This window comes from Vulpes lagopus, chromosome 5, assembly GCF_018345385.1.
Source record: "Vulpes lagopus strain Blue_001 chromosome 5, ASM1834538v1, whole genome shotgun sequence".
NCBI lineage: Eukaryota > Metazoa > Chordata > Mammalia > Carnivora > Canidae > Vulpes > Vulpes lagopus.
In genome coordinates, this window is record NC_054828.1 from 85,516,464 (window position 1) to 85,543,618 (window position 27,155).

Consider the following 27,155-nt stretch of genomic DNA (forward strand, 5'->3'; position numbering starts at 1 on the left):
AGATTTTGATAGCAAAGCAATGTTAGTTGTGAGATCTTTTGAGGAAAGGCTTTATCCTCTTTAGAGGTGGACTGTTGGGGCTGGGTATAAAAGATAGGGTCTGTAAAATCTTTCTATGAAATTTATTTCCTTCTGTAGAAGTGGTTGTATTAGATGTTTTCTATCATTTAATAATATATTTGTAGACTAAAAGATAAAATTACTATATAAAATCAGCCAATATATTAAGTTAGCATATCTGCCTTTATTGTGTTTGTCATTAGCCTAAATAGAAAGGCCTTTAAAATTGCTTTTTTTTTAAGAAAGCATTTGAATGTGTTTTGTTTGGTATTGTATTTATTCTTTTTTTTTTAAAGATTTTATTTATCTTTTCATGAGAGATACACAGAGAGAGGCAGAGACATAGGCAGAAGGAGAAGGACAGGGAGAAGCAGGCTCCCTGTGAGGAGCCTGATGCAGGACTCGATCCCAGAATCTCGGGATCATGACCTGAGTGACCTGAGCCAAGGGCAGATACTCAACCACTGAGCCACCCAGATGCCCCGGTATTGTATTTATTCAGTAAAGTATTTAATTAGTAAAAAAAAAAAAAAAAAGAAAAAGATTCTATAAGGCTTGGTAACTTGGTGAAGTGTCAGGTGAAGGAAAGTGGACAGTTACTTGGACAGTGACTCTAAAGCATCAAGCTGAACCCCGAGGAAATGGCAGCAACATGGATGGGTGCTGGGAGGTAGGCAGAGCTGGTTCAAGAAAGATGGCTCCTTTTGCTTGGTCAGTGGTGTTGGTGGAACTACACTGGACTATATTTTGGAGGTCATGTGCAACAGATGGGGGGTTGGGGGAGATGCCAGTCTGGAACACTGGAGTGAGGTTAGGGCTGAGGGTATAGCTTTGGGAATCCTTCACAGTGAAGACAGGAGAGAGAGAGCCCAAGGGGGGTGGGAGGCAAGGATGGGAGAGAGAGGGCCAAGGGGGGTGGGGAGCCTAGACAAGCGTAGGGAGGAACTGGAGAAAGACAAGTCACACAAGGCAAAAGAGGGACTGGTCAGTGAGAAGGGAGACTGAAAGGACATTACGAAAGCCAATGCAGAGACTTTTCAAGGCAGAAGGATGGTCAGCATCATCAAGCACCGTGGAAAGTCACAGAAGAAGAGGACTGAATTACTTTGGCAACTAGGGGTCACTAGATCTAACACTAGAGAATGAAATATGCATATTTTGATATGTGTATATGGTGGAATATTCTGCAGACATTAAAAACCAGGCTTTCTAAGAATATTTAAGGATTTGGCAATGAACAAAATGTTAACATATTCTGGGATGTTTTCTTATGTTTTCTGCCAGGCATTCCCGCTTTCGTCGAACTGAACAGTTATAGGTGGTGCTGAGAACTGGAATGGGATGTGAAAGGCTTGGTTGCTTGATATTGGAAAGGGCTTGGAGTGATGTGCATGAAGGATCAGGGAAGATGAGGAAGAGGACAGGAAGGGGCCTGAGTGGCAGATGGTGAAGAAGGCAGAAGAGCCTGGGTATGGCAGAGAACTTGTGAGTGAGAGAGAGGGCATGGCTTGAGTTGGTGAGAGCTGAAGAAGACATAGAGGTATGCTGATGATTGCCACCTTTCAAAGAATGTGATTTCTTATGTCATTTATTGGAGAAATTGAGGCAAAAATATAAATTTATTTTTAATGACTTTTTGGATGTTGCATAGATGAATCCTCTTTTTTTTTAAAGGCATTTTGGGCTCAGTCAGTTCAGCATCTGACTCTTGGTTTTGGCTCTGGTAATGATCTCAGGGTCATAGAATCAAGCCCCATGTCTGGCTCTTCACTCAGCAGGAGTCTGCTGGAGATTCTCTTTTTCTGTCTCCCTCTAACCCTCCCACTCTCTCTCTCCTTAAAATAAGAACATCTTCAAAAAAAAAAAAAAACACATTTCATAATGGAAAATTTCCAAACATCCACAAAAACAGAGAAAATAGTTTGATGCACCTGATTCAGCTATCACTCACCTTCACCAATTACTAGTACATGGCCAGTCTATTTCATATGGACCCCACATGCCCCTAGGCATTAATGAGTCTCTTTGGGTGGCTCAGTTGGTTAAATGTCCAACTCTGGTTTAGGCTCAGGTCATGGGATTGAGCCCTGATTTTGGCTCCATGCTCAGTGTGGAGTCTGTTTGTGCTTCTCCCTCTGCTCCTCCCCCTGCTTGCATTCTCTCTCTCTCAAATAAATAAATAAATAAAATCTTAAAAAAAAAAAAAAGAAATTAGGCATTGATGAAACAATGGTGAAATTCTAATAAAGTCTGTAAAAACATTAATTTATTGGTTTTGACAAGTGTACTATAGTTCTTTTTTTTCCTTTAAAGATTTTATTTATTTATTCATGAGAGGTACAGAGAGAGAGGCAGAGACACAGGCAGAGGGAGAAGTAGGCTCCATGCAGGGAGCCCAATGCAGGACTTGATCCAGGAACTCCAGGATTATGCTCTGAGCGGAAGTCAGAAGTTCAACTGCTGAGCCACCCAGGGGTCCGTACAGTTCTATGAGATATTAATATTTGGGGTGGCTGGATAAAGAGCACATGAGACTTTTTTTTTCACAATATTTGCAACCTTTTTAGAAGTCTGAATTTACTTAAAAATAACAGAGTTAAAAATTTGAAAGAGGAATTTCAGTAGAGTGACAGAGATTGAAGGTAGATTGTAGGGGATTAAGAAATAAAGGAAAAGGGCAGCCCAGGTGGCTCAGCGGTTTAGCACCTGCCTTCAGCCCAGGGCGTGATCCTGGAGACCCGGGATCGAGTTCCACGTCAGGCTCCCCGCATGGAGCCTGCTTCTCCCTCTGCCTGTGTCTCTGCCTCTCTCTCTTCTCTGTGTGTATCTCATGAATAAGTAAATAAAATCTTTAAAAAAAAAAAAGAAATAAAGGAAGACAGGAAAGAACATGTTGCAACATCTGGCCATAGTTCAAGGGAGTAGGAAGATTACAATAGTTTTTTAATATATTGGTTTTTAGACTGGAGGAGAGGGGTGACCTGGGTTGCTCAGTCAGTTGAGTGTCCAACCCTTGATCTCAGTTCAAGTCTTGATCTTAGGATTGTAAATTCAAGCGCTGCATTGGGCTCCACGCCTAGTGTAAAAAAAGGACTGGAGGAGACCTGAGCTTGTGGGCAGGAAAGCCAGAGGAGTTTGAAGATATAAAAGTAAAAACTTTTTTGTGTGTTTAAAATTTTCTGTAATAAGTTCTTTTAAAATAAATAAATTAATTGATGTTATAATGAAGGATAAGAGCCAGAGCAGATATGGGTTTGCATGGACAGGGAAATAAAAACCACACCGCCAGGGGCACCTGGATGGCTCAGTTGGTTGAGCATCTGCCTTCGGCACAGGTCATGATCTTGGGGTCCTGAGATGGAACTCCACATTGGGCTCGCTGCTCAGTGGGGAGTCTTCTTCTCCTTCTCCCTCTGCCTCTCCCCTCTGCTCATGCTTTCTCTCTCTCTCTCTCTCTCTCTCTCTCTCTCTCAAATGAATAAATAAAATATTAAAAAACAAAACAAAAACAAAAAACAAAACCTCACCTCTTTCTCTGAAATAGGAGGAATCCAGAAGAGGATGGATGTGGCCAGAGAGAAATTCTAAGGTGGAGAGAAATGGTTGAGGTAGACTTTTTACTGAACAGGAAAATGAAAATGACATCATCAGATGAAAGTGAGAGACATGGGGATGAAATTGGAAACTTGTTGATACTTGAAAATGCTTTGCAATGGCTGGAAAGAAACAACAGTAAGCCAATTCTAGATGGATAACCATGGGGGCAGGGAGGGCCCATATGAAGTTGGGGAGTAGAAATACTTAGCAGGCCTTGTGGTATAGTTGTGATACTTTCTCTAGCAAAACTTGGCAGCCCTGGGGTGAGCAGATGGTAGGTGACCTAGAGTGGGTTGGTGTTGGAAGTGTTGGCAGGTAAAATGGCCAAGGGGGCCAAGGATGTTTGCAAAGGCAGCACTGAATGGCTGGAGGCCAAGAGCTCTGTGGTAGACTTGCTTGTCCTTGGTCCCATGGGGTTACATCAATCAACATGCCATTGACCTTGATATGTAGAGTTCTTGGATATTCTTCGTTTAGCCAAGGGGGATAGTTATTTCGGCAAAGGCCAACTCATAAAATGATAGAGCCAGGGTTTACCTTGTTTGTAGGTTGCTCTATCTTTTGCGGTTCTGTTCTCTTCGGATGAACCACTAGCGGGATGTTCATGATTCCAGAGATGAGTCTCCCTTCTCTTCTGTGGTTTTACTCACAGTCTGAGATTCTTGGCATTGATTACTTCCTCAAGTGAGGAGAATGGGCATTTCTATCCAGCAATTTCCAGTTAATAGATTTGGTTCTTTGATTTCTCAGGTGGGTTCTGGGAACAAACTGAGCAATGACATGGAAAAGTCACCTGCCCTCCCTCCTTAGGTAGAAGAGCATCCTAAGGTGTTAGAAACATACCTTGCTCTGCAACCACAGCTTCCAGCCCTTTAAGGGCTTTGGGAAATCATTCCTCATGAGAAAGTAACTCAAAGCCAGGAAAGTGTTTCTAAAAAGATGATGTCTTAATTTGTTAGGACTGTCATAATAAAGTACCACAAATTGGGTGGGTTTCATAATAGAAATTTATTGTCTCACAGTTCTGGATGTTAGAAGTCCAAGGTCAAGGTGTCATCAGGGTTGGTTTCTTTTGAAGACTGTGAGGGAAAGGTCTGATCTAGGCCTCTCTCCTTGGATTGTAGGTGGCTGTCTTTTTCTTCCTTATGTGTGTCCATGCCAGTGCCCAAATTTCCTCTTTTTATAAGGACACTAATCATATTAGATTAGGACCTACCTTAATGATCTCGTCCTAACTTAACTAATTGTATCTGCAATGACCCTATTTCCAAATAAGGTCACATTTTCAGGCACCAGAGGTTAAGGCTTCAACATATGAATTTGGGGTTGGGGGCACAATTCAAACCATAACAGATGGGTTGGCACAGTCCCTTCTTTGTCTCTTCTTCACCATTTCCATCTTGTAGGCCCTCATGATCCTCTACTGGAGGTAGTGAAATAACTTCACATGAACCCTTGTCTCCTGTCCCTCAACTTTGGTCGACCTTGCATGTTGCCATCAGATTCATATTTCTAAAATTCCCACTTTTATCATGATTCCTGATTACAAATCATCCATGGTTCATTGCCTATGGGAATGGTCCCAAAGCTTTCCAATTTGTTGGAATCATGCAGCAAGTTTGAAGGAATTCCTGAACTCTATCCTCTGACATTCTGATTTATAAGGTCTGACATTTTTTTAAGCTCCCCAGATGATTTTTATCATGAGATGCACCAATTTAGAGAATAGACTCATACTCCCCACAATCTGACCCAGTTTACCCTTTAACGTCATCATCCTTTAGAACCCTCTGTTCTACTTTTTGGACCCCAGTATATATTTTTGAGCTGGACCACTTGAGGAGACCCTCCCTGTCCCTGCTTCTCCAGCCTGCTCTAGTTCCCAAGTTCCACCTTTTCTCTGGAGTCTCTCTACCATTCCATCCCTCTGTTACCTCCCCCTCCTTGACCTCTAGTATCTTCCGTCATTAGTCACTAGGCAGAGAGCTGCACCTTGTGAAGGTTCATAGATCACAAAACGCCAGGGCTGGAAGCACCCCAGAGACCAGATGTGTCTCAAAGGGCCTCAGGGTTCAGAGGAGGAAACTGAGGCCTCTACATGATTTGCTCAGGGCCATACAGTTCAGGATGTGACTCCAAACAGACGGACTAAATAAAAACCTTAGATTTCCTATCACTTCCCCTACCCCATAGAGCCAGTCATTGTCCTCTGGCAGAGGCTGGATCAAATGTGTTCTCTGCAGAGGCTGAGCTGCAGAGGCTTTGGAGTTGAGGACTCCGAGCAGGGCACCTACTGAAAAGAATGGAGTTAAGTGAGAGACCACATACCGAATAGGCTCCTCCCCCCCCCCCCCCCCCCAGTACACTGTCATCAGAAATACCTGAAGCAAAAAACTGGGTCACTTCTTTCTGGAGAAACTGACCAGTCTAAGAGGAGATACAGACAGAGACGATTAATCAACAAAGTGGCTGGTTTCCAACAGGCCCCACCCATGTAGTCAGTCAGCCTTTGGTCTCTTGCTTTCACATGTGAATAAATAGTCATGATCACCAGAGAAACCCCCCCCCCCCCAAAATGAAAAGCACAAGAAATAAAGAAGGTCTTGTAGCCCAGATAGAAGTGCAAAAAAGAAAAATAGGTTTTATGTAAAACACTGGGAGATGGAAGAGCATAAGACTTTTCAATAACAAGTTGGAAATTAGAAGATGATGGACGGGGAGTGTGGTGGGTGCCAGAAGGAGTTGTGGCCAGAGCAGCTGGAGGGGACCATGACCAACAGTGATTGCACCTTCATTGCCATCAAGCCTAATGGGGTCCAACCCAACCTCACGGGAGAGGTCATCGAGCATTTTGAGCAAAAGGGATTCTGTCTCATTGTTATAAAATTAATTTAGGCTTCTGAAGACCTTCTCAAGGAGCACTATATTGACCTGAAGGACTGTCCATTTTTTGCTGGCCTGGTGAAGTATATGCAGTCAGGGCCTGTGGTTGCCATGGTCTGGGAGGGCCTGAATGTGGTGAAGGCAGGCCGAGTGATGCCTGGGGAGACCAACCCTGCAGACTCTAAGCATGGGACCATCCGTGGGGACTTCTGCATCTAACTTGGCAGGAACATTATCCACAGCAGTGATTCTGTGGAGGGTGCGGGGGAGATTGGCTTGTGGTTCCAGCCTGAAGTGCTGGTGGATACAAGAACTGTGCTCAGAACTGGATCTAAGAGTGACGAGTGACGAGACAGCAGACCTTAGTGCTTTGCCTGTTCCACTCCCTCTCCCTCCCATGAGCAGGGGGCCAGGCTCTTGCAAATCCAGTTACTTTTGAGAACTTCCTTATAACCTGGAGGGGACTTCTTGGAGCTGGGAGTGCTCCCTGTATAGTACTATGTGCTATCATCAGATTAAAATGTTTCATCCATTTAAAAAAAAATGATGGACAAATACCTTCAATATTCTATGGAAAATAGTTTTTGACTTAGATTTCCTTATCCAGATAAACCTTCCACTGAGTCTCAGAGTAGGCCAATTCAGAGAGGCAAAATGCTTGTGTCCCACATATACTTTCTCAGGAAGATAGTAAAGGATATGAGTCTCCTAAACAATTAAAACCAGGAAGAGGGAGCCTGGGATTGAGGAAATAAGGGATTTGACACAAGAGAGAGGACACCCAGGATTATGGAAAACACAAGGCAGCAGGCCTCAGGAAGAAGCAACCAGATAAGAGCAGAGGGTAGAGGGCTTCAGGAGCAAAGAAAATAAAAGAACTGATAGATCATCTCATGCATTTGACCATGTGAAAATTACATTGACAGGCTGTGACAGAATATGGGAAGAGTTAACCACAGGAATAAAGAGACTAATGATGAAAACACGGGTAGGAGGACAAAGGGCAGCAAGGAAGGATATAGTCAAGAAAAGAATTGACCAAGAACTCTCAATGTGCTTGGCTGTATTAAGAGGAGGCTTATAGTTCTATGTGAGAATTTGGGGGAGGAAATTGAGACATAGAAAGATAAGGCAATTATCTAATCTAGGAAAAACAGAAAGCTGTACCAGAAAGGAACTGTTATCATGGCACATTATATGACTTAGCTGTGAACAATATTGTATACCAATGATAACATAAACAATAAACAAAAACAAAACAAAACAAAACAAAACCAATAAATACAGATTTAACCAAAAATTGAAATGTAACTATATTATAGAGATTAAGGCATGATAAATGCATGCATGTGTGTGTGTGTGTGTGTGTGTGTGTGAGAGAGTCATTAATTACACTATTGTGTCTCAGCTTCAAATCCACCCTTCCACACTCTGCTCTGCTGATGCTGGGGTTGCTGCTCTGCAAACAGCATTTCTACTTTGTTGGCTCCTTAGGAGGCTCTGTCAACAGGGGAACTACAGTGATAATGTAGTTATCCACTATAGTGATAATGTAGAGCTGGAGGAAGAAAGGCCTTACACCTCCCCATCTGCTTCTTTCTCAGTGTTCAGTCATGCATTCGATTAGTCAACAAAGTTTTATTGAGTGACTATTGTGTGCCAAGCACTGTTCTAAGTTTTTTGGACTTGTCTGACAATTTTGCTGCCTCCATAGAGCTTACCTTCTAGTGCAGAGAGATAATAAACAATGTATATAATAAATTGCATAGTATTGTGGGGGGGGTGGAGAAAGAAAGCAGAGTAGGAGTGGTTGGGAGTGCATGGGTGAGTATTACAATTTCATTTATTTATTAAATAAATTTAATAATAATTAAATTATTAATTAAATTAAATTATTAATTAAATAATATTTAATAAACCCATTAAAATAATGGGTTTTTAAAAAAGATTTTATTTATTTAAGAGAGAGGGAGAAAAAAGAGAGAGACACAGAGATCATGGGTGAGCACAAGTGGGAGGAGGGGCAGATAGTGAGGGAGAAGTAGACTCCCTGCTGAGCAAGAATTTGATCCCTTAATTTCTGTCTCTAGCGAGCTGTAAATTTAAAGTAGAAATAATTCCAGACCCTTGATTCAACGGCTTTTTCCTCACTTCAAAACTTCCTAAAACTTTTGGTGGGAATGCCTGGTAAATGTGTTGATATGAAGATATTGCTTTAATGTGTGTGCTTTCCATGTATACTTTCACATTATTCAGGGTATGAATTACTAGAAAGTTGCTGAAAAATTTTCTGGACAATTATTTAATGCTAGCCAAAAAAAAAAAAAAAAGCTTAATTTTTGGTGCCAATGCTCAGAGACTCTCAGCCTCCTCCTCGGCTCCCTGGGGCATCTTTTCCTGGTATTGTGGAAATTGGAAATTCTTTTCTGTTTATACTTATTCCACATATTCTGCTTTCATCCACAAGCGCTCTTCTCTCTGTGGTGCTTATGCGTTTTGTTTTTTTTTAAGATTTTATTTATTTATTCATGAGAGACACACAGAGAGAGAGGCAGAGACATAGGCCAAGGGAGAAGCAGGCTCCATGTGGGGAGCTCAATGTGGGACTTGATCCCAGGACCCCAGGATCATAACCTGAGCCAAAGGCAGATGCTCTACCACTGAAGCACCCAGTGGCCCAGTGCTTATGCTTTTGGAACTAAAGCGTCAAAAGTGTGGAGGAAGGAAAGTGTGTTGTATGCCATTATTGTTTTCTGTGCTGCCACATACCTCGCCTGAGATAGAGCAGGGCAATCCTTAAATTGGGTTGAAAGGAAAAGAGAAAGAGAAAATGAGATGGAGAAAAAAAGATGGACATTTCAACATATTACCCAGCCACATTTAGTCCACCCTTCTAGCACTCAGAAATCTGCGTGCTCTATTTTCTGGAATCGTGGGCAGCTAAGTGACAGTGAAAATTAGTAATCAGAAGTTTGTTTTGATTTCATTTGTTTTCTTCACACCTCTTAAAAATTACATAAGAAATAAATATTCATTGCAGAAAAACTTTTTAAAAAAGACAAGATATTGAAATAAATTTTAAAATATAGTTTGTAATCTCAGAAGTAATTGCCCTGTGCAACATAACCACCATTCACTCAACGCAAGAAATCAATACATGTGGAGAAACAGAAATAAGAGATAAAGCACTGGAAATGTGTGAATCTTCGGCTCCAGAAGCTTCTGAGACTCAGTGCTTGTGGCTTGGTCGTTTCATGTTTTGCCCATGAATGCTCAACACCATCACACTGATTTTCTCTATTGGATAACACTCTTTTGGTTGAAAGTAACAGAAACCTAATTAGTGTTTATTTCTACAAAAATGAATAGAAACAGAAGGTCGGAGTGCCTGGGTTGCTCAGCTGGTTAAGATCTGCCTTCGGCCCAGGTCATGATCCCAGAGTCCTGGGATAAAGCTCCCTGTCAGGCTCCCTGCTCAGTGGGGAGTCTGCTTCTTTCTCTCTCTCTCTCTCTCTCTCTCTCTCAAATAAATTAATAAAATCTTAAAAAAAAAAAAAAGAAATTGGGAAGCCTGGGTGGCTCAGTGGTTGATAGCCTGCGTTCGGCCCAGGGCGTGATCCCGGGGTCCTGGGATCAAGTCCCATATCGGGCTCCCTGCATGGACCCTGTTTTTCTCTCTGCTTGTGTCTCTGCCTCTCTCTGTGTGTCTTTCATGAATAAATAAATAAAATCTTAAAAATAATAAAAGAAATAGAATGTCTGCTCAGGTTGTGTAAGTTTGACTATTGGCTCTCTCATGATCTTTAGCATATTACCTAACCTTTTAAAGCCCGTGTTTCTTCTTCTAGAAAATGGTACCCATCTTCTCAAAAGTTGTTACAGAGTTTGAATGAAATAAAATGTGTGCCTGCTGCATGATAACCATTCCACAAATGGCATCTGGCATCAGCAGTAATTGAATAGTATCTAGTCTCCGGAGGAGTGGGGAAGTTATGTTGCTAGCATGTTGTTACTAACGGAAGTTGGAAGGCAGAAAACAACGAGTGGGGCAGGAGCTTTCCTTCCCACACGTACACTTCCTCGAGAATTCCACTATCATCTGCTGCATGCACTGCTGGTGTGGACAGCTGGTGGGTGACATCCTCCTCCACCACGAGCTCCCCAGAGAGCATCCACAGCGCCCTGATTGCTAGTGACTATTTCTTGACTACTGGGCAGCACCCTGTAGCCAGAGTCCAGGAGAACTCCAAACTTCAAGAGTCTTGAGGGGAGGTTTTGCCCCAGGTTCTCTGGGTTGCTGAGACCTCTGTGTTTTGAGACAGTGGTTTCTGGCATGCTGGGATGTGGAGAATCCTGTAAGATGCCACTGAGAGTTTACGGTTGCTCTTTCTACAGAGGGTACACTTGCACATTATGTTTTGTCCTATGTCCATCTTTTTGTCTTTTTTAGGCAAATCAAATCCATTTGGAGGGTCTAGTTAATAAAATATGTGATGAAAAACCAGTTTGGTAAAAAAAACCTCTTCAGAAATAGATATCTTAATCTCGACTTTGCAGATCTTCAACTGTTCTTAAAGAACAACCAAAGTTTCTTAATGGGATAGTTACTGAAACACAGCCTGGGACTAGTACACTCTGGTCTGCAGGGCCAAGTCATGTCAACATCTCACCTAGAATTTGTGATGAACTCAGATACAAATAATCCTATCTGGCTTGTAATAGGATTGAAAATATAGCCTCAAAAAAGGGACGTGCTGTTTCTCATCACATCTCGGGGTTCAGGCTGGGGAGGCTGTTGGGTGATTTCTCCTCCTGGTGCTGTAGGCTAGACAAAGCTGACACCTATGTGAATTGTGGGCTTGTGATCCAAGCAGACAGGTTTTTCCTAAGTATGGCTAACTGAGTCACAAACGATAGCACCTCACCCCACCCATTTGTTTTTTTCCTACGAAAATAAAAATCTCCATTAAAAACAAACAGCAATTAAACAATTTCTAATCTTCACCATACATACAAGGCAACCTGCAATTTAGAGCAAGATTTAAAGAGATAGACACATCTCTTAGTTCTTTTCCCACCCATCTGCTTCAATAGCTGGGAATCTTTGCTTAATCTGACTCCAGGTCTTTCTTTGCATCTGAGGAAAACACCCTGCATCTTCTGTAGCTTCTCCATGTCCCAGTTGCAACTTCGGGAACTCTGATCAGTGCTGTTAAAGTTGTAATTTAAAGCTTTGGGGAGGCCCAGGCTCTCTCTGTGAGAGACAGTTATCAGTTCTCATTATCAAAACCACTCATTCTCCTTTTGTTGCTCTATGTAATAGAGAAAGCAGCTTCCTGTTCCTGGTGACTTGACAGAACCAGGCAGAGAGAGAAAGATTATGGCCATGGCAGGTGTGCACAGCAGGGTCCTTCCCAAACCTCCTGCTCTGCAGTCCTTTTATAATCTAGAGTCAGTGGTTTCCCTTTTCAGAGCGGCTAGTCTACTTTGCCTCCTCATAGGGCAGAGAGGAGCCCGATGGTTAAATTAGACAGGATGCAGTGGGTCTTCCTGCCCTTGAAAGTTTCCAGACCACTTCTACCACAGCCCATATTAATTTCCAGAAATCACTTTTCACTTTTCTCTGAGAAGCACACATAGCTTCAAACATTAAGTAATGCCAGAAGGCTCATGAGGAAAAACAGCTGTCTCCTGCCCCATTTACTCAAGCTACTTTTAGTTCTTTTCCCCCCCTTTATTATTTATCTCTTTTTTTTTTCTACATGAGATACATATATTGTTGGCTTGAGTCGTGAGTCTTTGACGGTATTACCTATTGGCTCTCTCAGTTTTTATTTTTTTAAGATTTTATTTATTTATTTTTTAATTTTTATTTATTTATGATAGTCACACAGAGAGAGAGAGAGAGAGAGAGAGAGAGAGAGGCAGAGACACAAGCAGAGGGAGAAGCAGGCTCCATGCACCGGGAGCCCGACATGGGATTCAATCCCACGAGATCCGGGTCTCCAGGATCGCGCCCTGGGCCAAAGGCAGGCGCCAAACCGCTGCGCCACCCAGGGATCCTTTTTTAAAGATTTTATTTAGTTATTCATGAGAGAGAGACAGGCAGAGACACAGGCAGAAGGAGAGGCAGGCTCCCTGTGGGGAGCCTGATGCAGGACTCAATCCTGGGACCCTGGGATGGAGACTTGAGCCAAAGGCAGATACTCAATCACTGAGCCACCCATGTGCCCATGAGCTTTCTCATAGTTTAAATAAATCTTCTTGCTGTCTTTCACCCTCCATCTCTGGTCCTCTCTCTGCCAATGTTGTAATTTTTGATTGAATCTGTCTTCAGTATTTAGGTTGATAACTATGCAAATACTCTTTGTTGCAAAGCCAAGGAAGGACTGTATTGTAATTATGCTTTTTTTCTTGTAAACTTTTTGATATTATTAGGGTTATTAATTGCTCCCCCCCCCCCAGCTTAAATGTCTCGGTTCCAAATGATGGTTTTTTCACATGCTTGTTCACATAGCTAAATGTATCAGATAACTACCCAGGTAGCATTAGTTAACTTTCTTGCCTTCCTGTCCTGCTCCAAGTTGACTTGTTGCTCTATGGGCTGGGAGCACAGCTGTGGCTCTGGAACTTCTGTCATTATCTTGGAAATCCCATTTGACTCTCACTTGTGTTTGATCCCATATCTTGAATCCTGTCTGTCTGTCTGTCTGTCTCTCTCTCTTTTTTTTTTGTATTAACTCCCTCATTTTCATGGATCACATTCTCAAATAGCTTCCTGAGAAAAAAAAGCATGGGAGGAAATCTTTTGAGACTTTTCAAGCCTGAATTTTTTTTATCCTCACTCTTGGTAGTTAACTCATCTGGATATAGAATTGTAGCCTCAAAATCATTTTTTTTCTGTAGAATTTTGAAAGCATTGCTTCATGAAATTTTCTAGCTTCCTGTATTACAGCTGAGAAGTGGCCATTTTTATTGCTGGTTATTTTGATGTAATCTTTTCTTTTTTCTTCTTAGTAGCCTCTATTTTTTCCCTGATGTTTTGAAATGTTATCATGATGTGGATTGTACTCTTCTTGCTGGCATTTCATGGGAAGTTTTAATCTAGAAACTTAAGTCTTTATACTAAAATTTTTTCTTGAATTGTTTGTTTGATAAATTCTTTGTTATATCTCTTATAATATACTGGTAAATGTAAACAAATGATTCTTTGAGTTTTTTGAGCTATTATAGCAAATTATCAAACCTGAGGAGGGGGTTGTGGGAAGCTCACTTTATAGCTGATTGGTCAGAAGTGCAGATGATAGCTGGGACTTGTGATTGCTGTCTGAAGTGGGGGCAGTTTTGTGAGATTGAGCCCTTAACCTGTGGGGTCTGTGTTAACTCAGGGTAGTTAGTATCAAAATTAACTTGTAGGATACCCTAGTTGATAGACACCTGCAAAGTGAGAGAATTTGACACATTTGGTGTCAGAAGTATTGCAAGAGTAGAAGGAATCAAGTTTTTATTTTATTTTATTTTATTTTATTTTTTTTCAAGTTTTTTTTTTAAAGGTCTACTAGTATCCAGTATGTGGGGGCCAGGTATGCTAGTTGGCTTGCAGGACAGTCCCATACAATAAAGATTGCCATGTGTCAAGGGTTGACAGATAAAATATAGGACATGCAGTTAAAATGAAATTTCAGGTAAACAAAAATGTATTTTTTGTATCAGTATGTCTCAAATATTGCTTTTTTAAAAAATCTGGCAACACTATCTGTGTTCTGGTTTACTTTTGATGTTCTCCTGGACAGTTATGCAGGTAAAAAACTGTTTTTAATGATTTGAGCTAGAATATATAAATACCAATAAATTGTTTTTGCATGGATTTAATATACCCTGAGATTTCTATAGATTTGCATTTCTAAGAATGCAACGACCACATAAATTAAGGGGACTTTTGACTTTGTTTTGCTTAAAAACTAACCAAGAGCTGTTCACCATTTAGAAGGACATATCATTGGGACACCTCGGTGGCTCAGCAGTTGAGCATCTGCCATTGGCTCAGGGTGTGATCCTGGGTCCAGGGATCAAGTCCCGCATCGGCCTCCCTGTGGAGAGCCTGCTTCTCTCTCTGCCTCTGTGTGTCTCTCATGAATAAATAAATAATCTTAAAAAAAAAAAAGACATATCATTGACAACAGCCTGCTCCTGATCAAATATGCTATTAGTCTATAAGTAGTTGTCTTACTCATGGGGATTCAAATATACTAATGTAGACCTTATTTCAAGATGGCAAATATGTAAAAAAAACAAAATATAGTGAAAGAAGTGCCAGCAAAATTCAGTTGCATATTATGTAACTTATCCTAAATTCAAGCTTATTCATTGTAAAAAAGATGAAAACATCCAACTATTATGTCTTTCAGGGTGTGATACCCATGTGCCTTCACAGTGAAACACAGTTGTATCATAAATTACTTTCCTTCTATTTCTCCTTTATAAGGGCATTATCATGCTTTTAAAAAATGTGTAGATTGAATATTTTAACTATGAATTTCATTTCTGATTGTAAAGGGGATATTTTAAAATATTTATTTTAAAAAGAAGGTGTTGGCACCCACAGCACGATCAAATCTCAAAATAATTATGCTCCATGAAGGAAGCCAGGCAAAAAAAGAGTATATGCATATGATTCTATTTTAAGACAATTCTCAAAAATGCAAACTAACCTATAGCAACAGAAAGAAGATCAATGATTGCCTGGAAATGGGAGGTGAAAAAGGGAGTGGCGGGGGGGTGGGATTACCAAGGGGCATGAGGAAATTTTTGAGTTCATTATCTCGATTATGGTGATGGTTTTATGAGTGGATATATACGTCAAAACTCTCTAAATGTACACCCTAAATGTGAGCAGTTTATTGTATGTCAATCATACCTCAATAAAGCATTTTTTTTTAAAAGGTGTTGAATTTGATAGAGTTGAAGCCAACTGCCACAGGCGACCGGGCAACGATGGAACTTTGCAATGAGGCACTTCCAAATGTCATTATCTGTAGAATCTGTAGGTCTTTTTCCATATATTATTCAATTGCCTGTTCCGGGTGCCGTATTCTCCTTCCTGCAGGATATGAACCTGGCTGCCAGCATTCTTGGAACTAAGCAGGGGAAGGGGTGAGGAGGCCTCCCCATTCAGCATGCAGGCTTTTATATCATCCTTGTCTTCAATCCACCTCATCATCTCACCTTCTGCTCAGCCTACTGCCCCTTCAGACACCTCTCACCTGTTAATATGCCTCTAGAATACACACTCTACATTTGATCTTAGCCCAAAGGCCAAGAAGTGATTGAAGAATACATACTTTAAATATGCTCAAATGAAACAATTATAAAAAAGAAAAGATTTTCTGGCAATAGTTTATTAAGTAACTCTTGGGTGACAGAACTGATTGCTTATTAAGTGAGACCAGGACAGATGTTTGGGGCAGGGGGATAGCATTTTAACCTTTTGTGCAGGAAGCCAATAAGACAATATGCTCTCCTTTGGGCAGTCGCTTGCTGCCACTGCCAGAGACAATACCAGGTAGGATGTGGCAATTCAGATGTTCTCACACCCGGACACCAGGTGTTCCCAGAAAGTCTCCAGACAGAGATTATCATGAGGATTGTGAGTATCTGGGGGTCAACCTACAGGCAGCATTCCTTGGGTACTCCCAGCAAGAGCCATTCTTTGTGGAGGCGGTGGAGCTTCTGCCATTTAAACAGTGGCTACCTTTTGGTGAGTACTTACTCTATGCCAGGCACTGTGATAAGCACTTTTCATAAATTATTTCAGAGATTTCACAACAATCCTTTTGTTTTTATCCCATTTTACAGATGAGGCAACTGAGAATCAAATAGGTTAGATAACATGCCTAAAGTCACTGAGCTGGGAAGTATCTGAATAAAACCACATCCAGACAACCAGGCTCCACACCTGGAGATCCCACCAGCATCCAGATACTATTTCCTTAAGAACTCCAGCTATGAGAATTTATGAGAAGTAGAACTCAGGAACTTAGGGGAAAATGCTTTGGGATCATTCTTGCTAGGACTGAGGAGAGCAGGTACATGCAGGCCACAGTGAAGTGGGGAATCATTTGGCCCCTGCTGAAATATAGGGAGAAAATATTCTTCCTTTTAATTAAAATTTAATTCCAGGGATCCCTGGGTGGCGCAGTGGTTTGGCGCCTGCCTTTGGCCCAGGGCGCGATCCTGGAGACCCGGGATCGAATCCCACGTCGGGCTCCCGGTGCATGGAGCCTGCTTCTCCCTCTGCCTGTGTCTCTGCCTCTCTCTCTATCTCTCTGTGACTATCATAAATAAATAAAATAAAAATTAAAAAAAATTAAAAAAAAATTTAATTCCAGTGTAGTTAACATGCAGCATTATATTTGTTTTGGGTAGACAATAGAGTGATTCAGCAATTCTATGTATTACTCAGTGCTCATCATGATACTCTTAATCTTCTTCACCTATGTCACCCATCTCTCCTCCCACCTCCCCTCTGGTAACCATCTGTTTAGTTTCTCTAGTAAACAGTTTGTTTCCGGTTTGTCTCTTTTTTCCCCTCTTCTTCTTTTGTTTCTTAAATTCCACATATGAGTGAAATCATATGGTATTTGTCTTTCTCTGACTGGCTTATTTTGTTTATCATTATATTCTCTAGATCCATTCACATTGTTGCAAATGGCAAGATTTCATTCTTTTTTGTGGCTGAGTAATATTCCTTTGTGTGTATCTATCTATCTATCTATCTATCTATCTATCTATCTATCACATCTTCTTTACCCACTCATCTATTGATGGGCATAGAGGACAATATTCTTTTTTTAAAAATAAAGATTTATTTATTTCAGAGGGGGAGAGAGGAAGAGAGAGAGCAAGTTCATGTGAATGAGGGGGAGGGGCAGAGGGAGAGGGAGAGAGAGAATCCCAAGCAGACTCCTGGCTGAGCGTGGAGCCTTATGCCACAACACTGAGATCGTGATATGAGCTGGAAACCAAGAGCTGGACGCCAACGGACTGAGCCACTCGGGTTCCCCAATGGGGACAATGTTCTTAATAGATCATCATGCCTACCACCTTATGGGCTTGCTGTCAGGAAATCCGAGTTTAAGTCCCCACTCTGCTACTAGCTCATGATGTGACTTTGAGTGATTGCTAATCTCTCACCAGACACTGAACACTGGGCCTCCATGTCTTCATCTGTTAAGGCAGAAAATTTGACTGGACAAGTCTAAAGTTCCTCTCAGCTTTAAAATGCTGAGATTCCATGTGCTATCTCTCCAAGAAGTGTTTGTATGGTAGAACAAAAGGACTTTGCGGTGGTCTGAGAGAAATTTTGCGAATCAGGGGATCTCTCCAAGTGCCCTGACCTCAACCGTCTTGAGTTGCTGCCTCCCGAGGGGTGGCCATCTCCGGAGCCAGGCTGTGGCAGCAGGTGGGTTAAGGAGCACGCCTTGTCTTGCTCCAGGCAGAGGGATTGTAAGGACTTAATCATGTTTCAGCTCTGCTGGCAGCTGTGACTCACTGTAGATTATGTAAGCACCCAGGAGCAGGTGGCATTACATACATGCCAGCAGTCCAAGACCTCTCCCATCCCATTCACTATTTTTTTTTAATCTTTCTTTTGGATACAAGCTTCTTTGAGTTCATCTTTGGAAAGGAATCAAGCATTACTGGAGAGCAGGAGAATGGGAATTGTCATCAGTTGGGGAGAACCCAGCCCCTGAAGGGAAGCTGGCCTTTGAATGTGAAACCCCTGCGCCTTGACCTTGCATGGCCAAGGCGGAGTTGGCACCCTCCACCCACCCACTCCCTGCCATCTGCACGGTCTAGCTCCCCTCTCCCACCGGCCCCAGGGTAGCCCCGGCTGTCAGGAGCCTTGGGCAGGAAAATGAGGCCCAGAGAAGGGACTGTCTCTGGTGACAGAATGAGTAAATGTGTGTGCTTGCGTGTGTTGTGGGGGTGGTGGTGGTGGTGAGTGGACAGGGATGTGCGTCAGGATGCTGACGCTGGGCCAGGAGCGCAAGGGGGCTGCCTCCGGAAAACGATGGAAACCCACCTCTCAGCTTCCTTCGCTAACAGGGCACCTGCACCTCAGCTGTGGCTCCAGGGGAAAGCTGCAGCTCAGACTTAAGCCGTTTCCCCATCCCCACTGCCTGCCCGTCTCCACTGTGGAACGTTGGAACATGAGTCCGACAGCCAGGCTTGGTTCGTCCTGGGTCCCTCCGCCTGCGGGCAGCGCACCTCCCCCGCTGAGCCCTCCTCACTCCCCACAGACTACAAACCAGGCCGAACCCATCACTCTTTCTCTGTCTTTCCTTTTGCAAATTTCCTGGACGCAAGAGCCTGTCCCTACTGCCTCCACCTCTTCCTCTCCCGTCTGTGCTCCACTCTACAGGGCGGTGAGCTATCCTCGGCGTCCCTAGTGACCTTCTCACCGCTCAATCCCAGGGCCTTTTCTTAGTCCTAATCCACTTTAACCTCTTGGCAACATGTGACGTGCAGACCAGCTGCTCACTCTCTGTCTCTCCCCTTGACCTCTGTGACCCATCTCTTTTACTACTCCTGGTACCTCTTAGGAAAAATCACCTCCTTCCCGGTTTCTTTCTCATGGTTTTCTCTCCCTGGACGTGGACACCACCTGTGTGTCCACACACATGCCTTTGTAGGTGGGCAGTGTTGATTCCCTGCCTCACACTGCACCTGGCATATTGAAAACATTTATTGGCTGTTGACCACCAGATAGTTTACCTCCTTACACATGGAGAGGACAATAGCCAAGAAACTTAGGCGGTTTTCTTAAGTTAATTAGGATCCGAATGATGGAGTTTCTAAGTCCCTGATTTCTTGTACCTGTTCTATCATATCACTGCTTATATAGACTCTCAAATATTTCTCTTCTTCAGTCTCTGGCTGTTCCTCTCTGGAAAATCCTTGCTACCCTGAATGTAGATCCCCTCAAGTTTAGGCACTAGTTGCTTGTGTAACTTCATTGACACAGGTGTGAGTCCAAGCACTGTTCAGCTCTATTCAGCTCTAATCCTATTGCCTCAATCTTGCTGAGATCACTCTCTCTAATTCACGGCTAAAGCAGTCTGGTCTTGGCATGCACTGGGACTGCCAAACGGATTCAGAAGTCAGGGAGAAGGTGTCTCAGTGCCGGTGACCAGATGAGGACAGGGGCCACCAGCCTCAGGCAAGGCACTGCTGGTCCCTGGTGCCGGGACGACCTGGGTGATCTGAAGTCTGGCTTGTAGCTGCCAGAGGTGGGTTCCTGAGGGCCACTTCCTCAGTAGCCCTCTGCCTGCAGCCACTCAGTAGTGCGTGTGTGCGCGTGCGTGTCCATGTGTGTCTCTGTGTGTGTGACTCTCCCCTTGGTGGGTTCAGGGACCTTGTGCCATTTCTCAAGATTCTCAGTGTTTGCAGTCATTCAGCAACATGTCTTCAGCCGGTGGTGCGGAAATCTCGTAATGATTATACCTATACTAAGTGGTAGTGAGTACTGATGCATACCCAAGGGAGGAAATATGCCAAATGCCCCACACAAAATCACCTGGCTCACATGTGGTGTTTGTATGAGATCCGCCTGACCCTGGGCAGGGTCCTTTCTTCCATGCGTTGTGCCTCATTCAGAAAAAGCATAGGGACACACTGAGGCCCCTAGATAACATACAAGGAACCCTACAAATCTAAGTTATGTGTCAGAATCTTCTCGAGTCTCCAGTGCTAACCCGCACATGCAGAAGTGCTCCCAGTGAGCATGCTTGGGTGACAAGTATGGGGATGCACACCAGGGAGGGAAGTCACAGGCCCTGGAAAGCAGGAATGGCGAATCACAGATGGGAGAGTGGGCTTAGTGAGCATGTGGGGAGCACTGTGTTGGTGTTGGGAGACTGGGTGCTAGCTCTGGAATCTTAGGCATGTTTCTCTCCAGTTTCCCCATCCTGATATGAGAAATTGGGGGAGATGACTTTGAGGTTCCTTCCTTTAATAAGGAGTTTTCGTGTTGTGTCAAACTTTCCCTTGAGTTGAATATTATTAAAAAATCACAGTGAGTACATAGTATCTTATATGTGTGTGGCACTTCCTTAGCACTTTTCACTGCACATTCCAGAAGTGTGTCTTGGTTTATCTTGTTTACATAGCACAGTATTTTTCATGTTACATGGTAATTGAGTAATTAATTACTTATGGCACCTTCCCTCTGATGTGCTTTAGGCAGAACACCCACTGCTTTCACGGCAGGCATTTTACCACCTATAGACCTCAAGGGTGGTCTCAAGCGGGAAGGGGCTACACTGAGCCTGTATTCCCCCTGGAGCCCTTTTGGCCAGATTGTCCTTCTCGGGGCGGGGGGGTGGGGTGGGGACATACGCTGCCCAGCCCAGCCCAGACCTACTCCATCTGCTTCACTCATCCTGTCACCTGTACTGTGGCCACCTTCCCTGAGCGCAGTGTCCAGCTACATGGGGACTAAATCTTGCTCAACAAACTTACGGGCAGTTAAATTTCCCACATGACACTATAATCCGACCCAATTTGAATTGTGCCTCAAATGGGCTCAAATGGGAGATTTTGGTGGATCTTATTTTCCAGAGTTGGCAAAGAAAGCAGACCCTCTATGCTAGGATCATTTGTACCATGCCAGGTACTGTCCTAAGCATTTTAATTGCCCCCAGACCACCTGGTACATGAAGCAGCTAGTAATATCCCCATCTCACACTTGGAGAAACAGGCACAGAAGGATGAAGCAAGTTGCTCTGTGTCACACAGCCAGAAAATGGCAGGACTGGGATGGAATCCAGGCGGTGGGATTCCAGAGAGCATGCTCCCAACCACCCTGCTACACCACCTGGCCATGTCAGACTTCCTGGAGTCTGTCTTTTCATTTGTGAGAGGCTTGCCCGTCATTCCTGCCTCATAGGGAGCAAATGAGATGCTGTGTGTGAAAGCGCTTGATAAATTGCAGTGTGCTCTACAAATGTTAGTTGTTCCTGGTAATTGCTATAACCTGCAAGTCAGGATTCAAGCCAGAAGCTGGTGGCTGAGGCTACCCAGCTTGTCAGTCTCTCTCCAGCTATGGCTTGGTGGCTGCTGGATGGGAAGACGGTGTCACTAGCATAGATTCTTGACATTCCAACATGTGTGAACAAGACGTCGATTAAAGGTTATGTAGTAGGGTGGTAGCTGAGGCATGGGGCTAGTTTTCAAAGGCGCAAAAGTCTTGTTCATTTCAATACTCCTTCCTGCCACCATGGTGGTAAGCCCACCTACAGTGGCTGTTTCTTATTGGGAGGTCCAGGCTTGCCCACAGCCATGGGAGAACGGGAGGGTTCACATGCCCTTTCCCTGAGCAGCTCCTGGAGCCTCTAGCTACAGATGTGCTGTTTGTGGACTGCATACAGATGCTGACCATGGGAATAATTGAGCACTGCAATTCAGCTCGTGCTCTATTCACGTGTTGTGGGTTTTGATGTGGGCTGCACCTGCAGAAGGAAGCAGAGTCTTTCTTGTACCAAGGTGTCGTCTGAGTGTTTCTGGTGAATCTGCGATTGGTGTGCCTGATGGGGGTGCCATGTTCCGTTCATATAATGGCCCCATGTGGGCCAGTGGTGGCCCTGGCTGTGCACCCTCATGAGACAGAGGACAGATTCCTTTGCTGCTCAGGAACTTAACCCTTATTTCCAGCTCCCAGTTCTCCTCAGCTGAGCCCACAGATGCCCTCTGGGGCAGGCTCACAGCGCTCCATCCAATCCATATTCTCCCATGACTTTATGCCATTTATTCCCCTTCTCTTCCCCCATCTGATCCAAGGCAAGATCATGATACAGACCCAACTCCCAAGATCCAAGGCCAAACTCCATTTGTTTTTCCTTTGGCCTCTGTTCCTGGGTTCCTCTGCTGGTAACCTCCTAAGATCCCTGCCTCTCTTCCTAGTCCTTCCTGTTGCCCAGCCCCAAGACTGGAGAATTCTCCCAAACCCTAGAGCTCAGTTGCATATTCTTAGCTGTGGAAATCTGCTTGGCCAGACTTTCAAACGCTGCTCTGTTGAGATTGCCTGCACTCTGTTCACGTGTGAGGCTAACCGCTGCTTTGTTCACCATCTGCTTCCACTAGAGCTGAAGACTGCCCATGACAGTGATACCCAACCTCATTTGCCTGGCTGAGCATCTGGGCCAAAGGGTTACTTCCTCAGTACCATCCCACTCTGAGGGTGAAGTTAGGCTGGTTTGGACTGTCTTGTGAGTAAATAAATTCTCATGCCCAGACAAGTCCAGAGTGATGACCCTCTGGGGAGCAAATGTTCTTTAATTGTGTGTTTCCCAGTATCCTGAGGAATCTACACATGGTGCCGGAACACAGGAGGTGCTTAGTAAATAGTTACTGAAACTTTTTAGCTATTAATACAGAAGCCATTCTTACCTGGAGGATGATTCAGAAATTCTGCAGGTGGGTGTGGTGGTAGTTGGAGGGAATTAAAAATTCTCCACTCCTCCTTCTGCCCTCCTCGCCACCCTCCCCCACCCCCACCGCCCCCTGCCATTAGAGGCATATGCTTTTGGAATCACTGCATTGGATGGAGTTTCTTTGTTGCCTTTAGCTCAGATGTGACAAGCTCTAGATAGAAGAGAAGGGATGGGTTTCTCTATTGCTAACTTGGTGTTTTCTGTACCATCTCCAGTGATAGATGCCTTTACTCCTATCAGCTTGGCTTCCTGCCTCAGCAGAGGGTTTGGGAGGACTGAGATGGATAGACCCGAAACTTGGCACAAGTTTGGGCTGACTCTGAAGTCTCCAAGATTGAACTGACCTAGGTAGGAGAGTTGGCGACCCTTGTCCACCTCCCATCAGACTCAAGCTGGCCAGGAATCCCCTGGCCAGTTGTTCTCAGAAAGGTGCTATGTTCCACCCTGCCAGAGAGTCTGGAAGCCCCTCCTGAGATGCCACAATCTCACTTTATGATCCAGGAATGCCCAGTGCGGTACTGGAACAGAGAGGCAAGCTTGGGGATGTCCGGAGTGTTGGCTGTAACATTTCCTAGGCCCTTCCCTCATCCACAGAGGCAGACAGGAAAGGACTCATTATCCCCGCTAATACTCTAGTCCAGGAAGTGACAGAGCACATCTGAGGGCCAAGCCAGATAGGAAGCCAGAAACCCTACTGCCCAGCACCCCTCCTCTTGAAGTTTTTGGAGGGGTCACTCTGCGGCTTCTGGAGGCAGCTGGGCTCCCTCTGGTGACCTCAGTGGTCCAGGGTTGTGCAAGTCTGGCTAGCACCCGCCCACACTCCCCAGCCTGGCAGGGCCCTGACTCATTCCCTTGTGATTGGACAACCGGTTTTTAGAGATTGGCCTTGGCAAGAGGAGTGGTGAGGCGGGGCTTGGGGCTGACTGGGAAAGCATCTACCATGTGTCAGTGCTAGTCTCACTGAGGAACGTGATTGTGTGAAGTGGGAGACGATGGACTATGCTGTCTTCTTCCTCTTCTTCCCTCATTCAGCCCCCTCTCCCAGCCACTGGAACCCATGTCGCTGCCCCTCACTCCTCAATGACCAGATCTACCAGGTGTCCCACCTGGGGCAAAGTGGGTGCTGAAGACTCTATGTCCAATTGTCCTCTCCAAGACTCCCTCACGGGACTCCATTACCCCTAAGCTTATGCACTTCCCCACAGCCCAGCGTGTCTCTTGGCACCCTTCAAGCCTGCACTCCCCCACACCAGCCCCTCACGCCTCATACCTGCTGCCTCCCCCCTAACCACACTCCTTTTTTTGGTGTCCTGATTTATTTACTTTCTGGTAATTGTTAGGCATTGATAAAGTGGGTCATTCTACCTAGGGGAGAAAATCATTCTTGTATGTTGCATCTGCATCCCCTCCGTGTAAGAACTTAAAAAACTCTATGGTAGGGTTTCAGACATTAACGATAGGTCAATGCAGAGGGAGTGGGTGGCTGCAGGGGGATTTGCTGTTAGAGGAGTCTTTCTATTCACTATCAAATCATGCCTTGCAGGGAGGGAATTACCCAGATGGCCTTAGGAATGGCCCTTTGCTCCCTTCATTTGGCCCATCTCTTCAGGCTTCTCAAACTCTGAGTGCAGCAATGCATGAGTTCAAATGGGGTCCTAGTGCAATATTGGCTTACGTGTGTTTGAGGTCTGGTAAAATGTTCAGTGTTCCCATCTGCAGAAATCGGTATATCACCAACTCTATCTTTTCAGTCAGATGCTGTCAGTCTGATTGGTGAACAGATTTTGGGTGAGAGGGATCCCTGGGTGGCGCAGCGGTTTGGCGCCTGCCTTTGGCCCAGGGCGCGATCCTGGAGACCCGGGATCGAGTCCCACGTCAGGCTCCCAGTGCATGGAGCCTGCTTCTCCCTCTGCCTATGTCTCTGCCTCTCTCTCTCTCTCTCTCTGTATGACTACATAAATAAATAATAAAAAATAAAAAAAAAAGATTTTGGGTGAGAAAGAGAAAAGAAGGGGAAAAGTAGCACATTTCTGTAAGCATAATAATAACATTTTAGCTTGAAGGTGAGTGAACAGGGCCTAGCAAACACATATGTGTTTGGGTAAACTCTTAGAAATGAATTTGACTATTACTCTGGGGTGACCTGTGAATGCAACAGTTGCAAACAGAAAAACCGGGGATGGTTGACATATGCTAATATGCCTAACCACATAGTGATAGAAATGCTGAGGGATCGCTAATAAAGAATTTTGACAACCACTCTGCTTCTGTTTTCCTCAGGAGAAAAATGGGATTTTCTCCAAGGATGAGTTATACTGTAAGATTCTGGACTAGTATGTGAATGTGGAACTGCAGCTGGCAGGCTCCAAGGCAGTAGGAGGGCACCTGGATGTGACAGCTGCTGGCCAATCCCTGCCCAGTACTGCGGCTCAGTCTGTGCAGCAGGCTGTCGGTTTGGAGTTTTGGTGACATTTATGAGCTGATACTTAGAAAAGTCAGAGAATGCCGTGAAAGATGCCTAAGAGGCTGGAGATGACCCAGCCTAAACTGCTGGGACTGCCGTTGCCCAATCACAGTGCCTGGTGTATTTTCTGGGACCATTTTTTGATGTTTGAGCTGAGACATTAAAGGCAGTTAATACGTGGCTAAGAATGCATATTTGGAGGCTTGCTTGGGACCAAATTCTAGGTCAACTACTTGTTACTTGGGCAAGTTGCTCAAGTGTTCTCATGGAGATTTCCTTACATGTATGGTGAGGTAATAATGATGCTGTGAGACTTAAAGGCATTCATGTCATTCAAAGTAACACAAAATATCACTTATCGCTCAGCATGCAGGAGGCACTTAACAAGCATTCACTTTTTATTAATTTTATTATTTAGAGAAAAATCTCAGCTAGAAATTGCATTGGACTGCTAGTGAAAGACTGTAAATAACTGTGGCTTAAACAAAATAGGAGTTTTATTGTATTATTATTTTTCTGTTTTATAAAAGAAGTCCAGAGGTGTGAAGCCCAAAATTGGCATGAGGGACCCATATGGGTTATTCTGTCCACCTGCTCTGCCATCCGCAGTGTATGGCTTCCATTTCTAGGTTGCTCATGGTCTAACACAGCTACTGAAAGTCCAGCCATCATGTGTGTGTTCAGGCAGGAAGCAGGAGGAAGTGGTGAAGAACAAGATGAGAGGAACAATTTCCAGCTACCTGTCCCCCTTGAAAGAGTTTTTCTGTGTACTGTCCCCCGAAATCTTCTACTCACATTTCCTTAGCTAAATAATGTCATGTGACCATATAGTTTTAAAGAATGCTCAAAAATGTAGTTAATCCAATAAAATTGGAGTTGTTTTTATTCAGGAGAAAGAGGAGAGTGGTACTGGTTGGGTAAGAAAACAGTGGTTGCTTTCTAGTTATATCCAACAAAGAGGTTGTGCTTATAGTAAGGCTTGATTGGTTACTTTTATATGTTGAGGATTTGGAAGATGCTAAGTGAGGTGAAAAGTATCTATAGAAACATGAAGGCCAGTGATGAAGCTGCAATCAGGTTTAGAACTTAACGTGGCACTTTATGAATATGAATACTTTTATGATTTTTTAATCACTGATTTGATTTAATATGTTTGGTAAGTTTTAAAAATAATAGCTGAGGAGAGTTCTTGATTAATATCCCTTGGTATAGCATCTCTCACTTTTTCAATAAAGTGTCTATGAAGCCATGGCAGGGAGTGGTGCAGGGAAACTTATAACCACCCCAAAACCTAAGTCTAATGGGCAGCATAAACCCAGAATTTTAGAGGAATCTTCAACATAGACAAATGAAGGTTATGACATACCTTCCCTTCATTTAGATAATGAAAGAGAACATACATGAAAAACATAAGATCCTTCAGAACTCCCCACTATTTAACTCGACTCAAAGACCCAGCTGCCATTCTACTGTGGAGTCCTGTAAGATAATTAAGGTTAATTCTCCTCCTCTTTCCTTGTTATCTCTGTGTATCTACTTAAAGGCCACAAGTCCCCAGGAGTTAATTAGCCAGTAAGTAGTGGGATGGTGTGTGTGTATGTATGTGTGTGCACATGCATGTGTGTATGTGTTGGGAAACCCTGGGGTTTCCATACACA

At 43.9% G+C, this 27,155-nt stretch overlaps 1 pseudogene; it reads left to right on the forward strand.

Moving 5' to 3' along the window:
* The first annotated feature begins 6,426 nt into the window (after window positions 1-6,426).
* LOC121492161 lies at window positions 6,427-6,875 on the forward strand (annotated as a pseudogene).
* The last annotated feature ends 20,280 nt before the right edge of the window (window positions 6,876-27,155 follow it).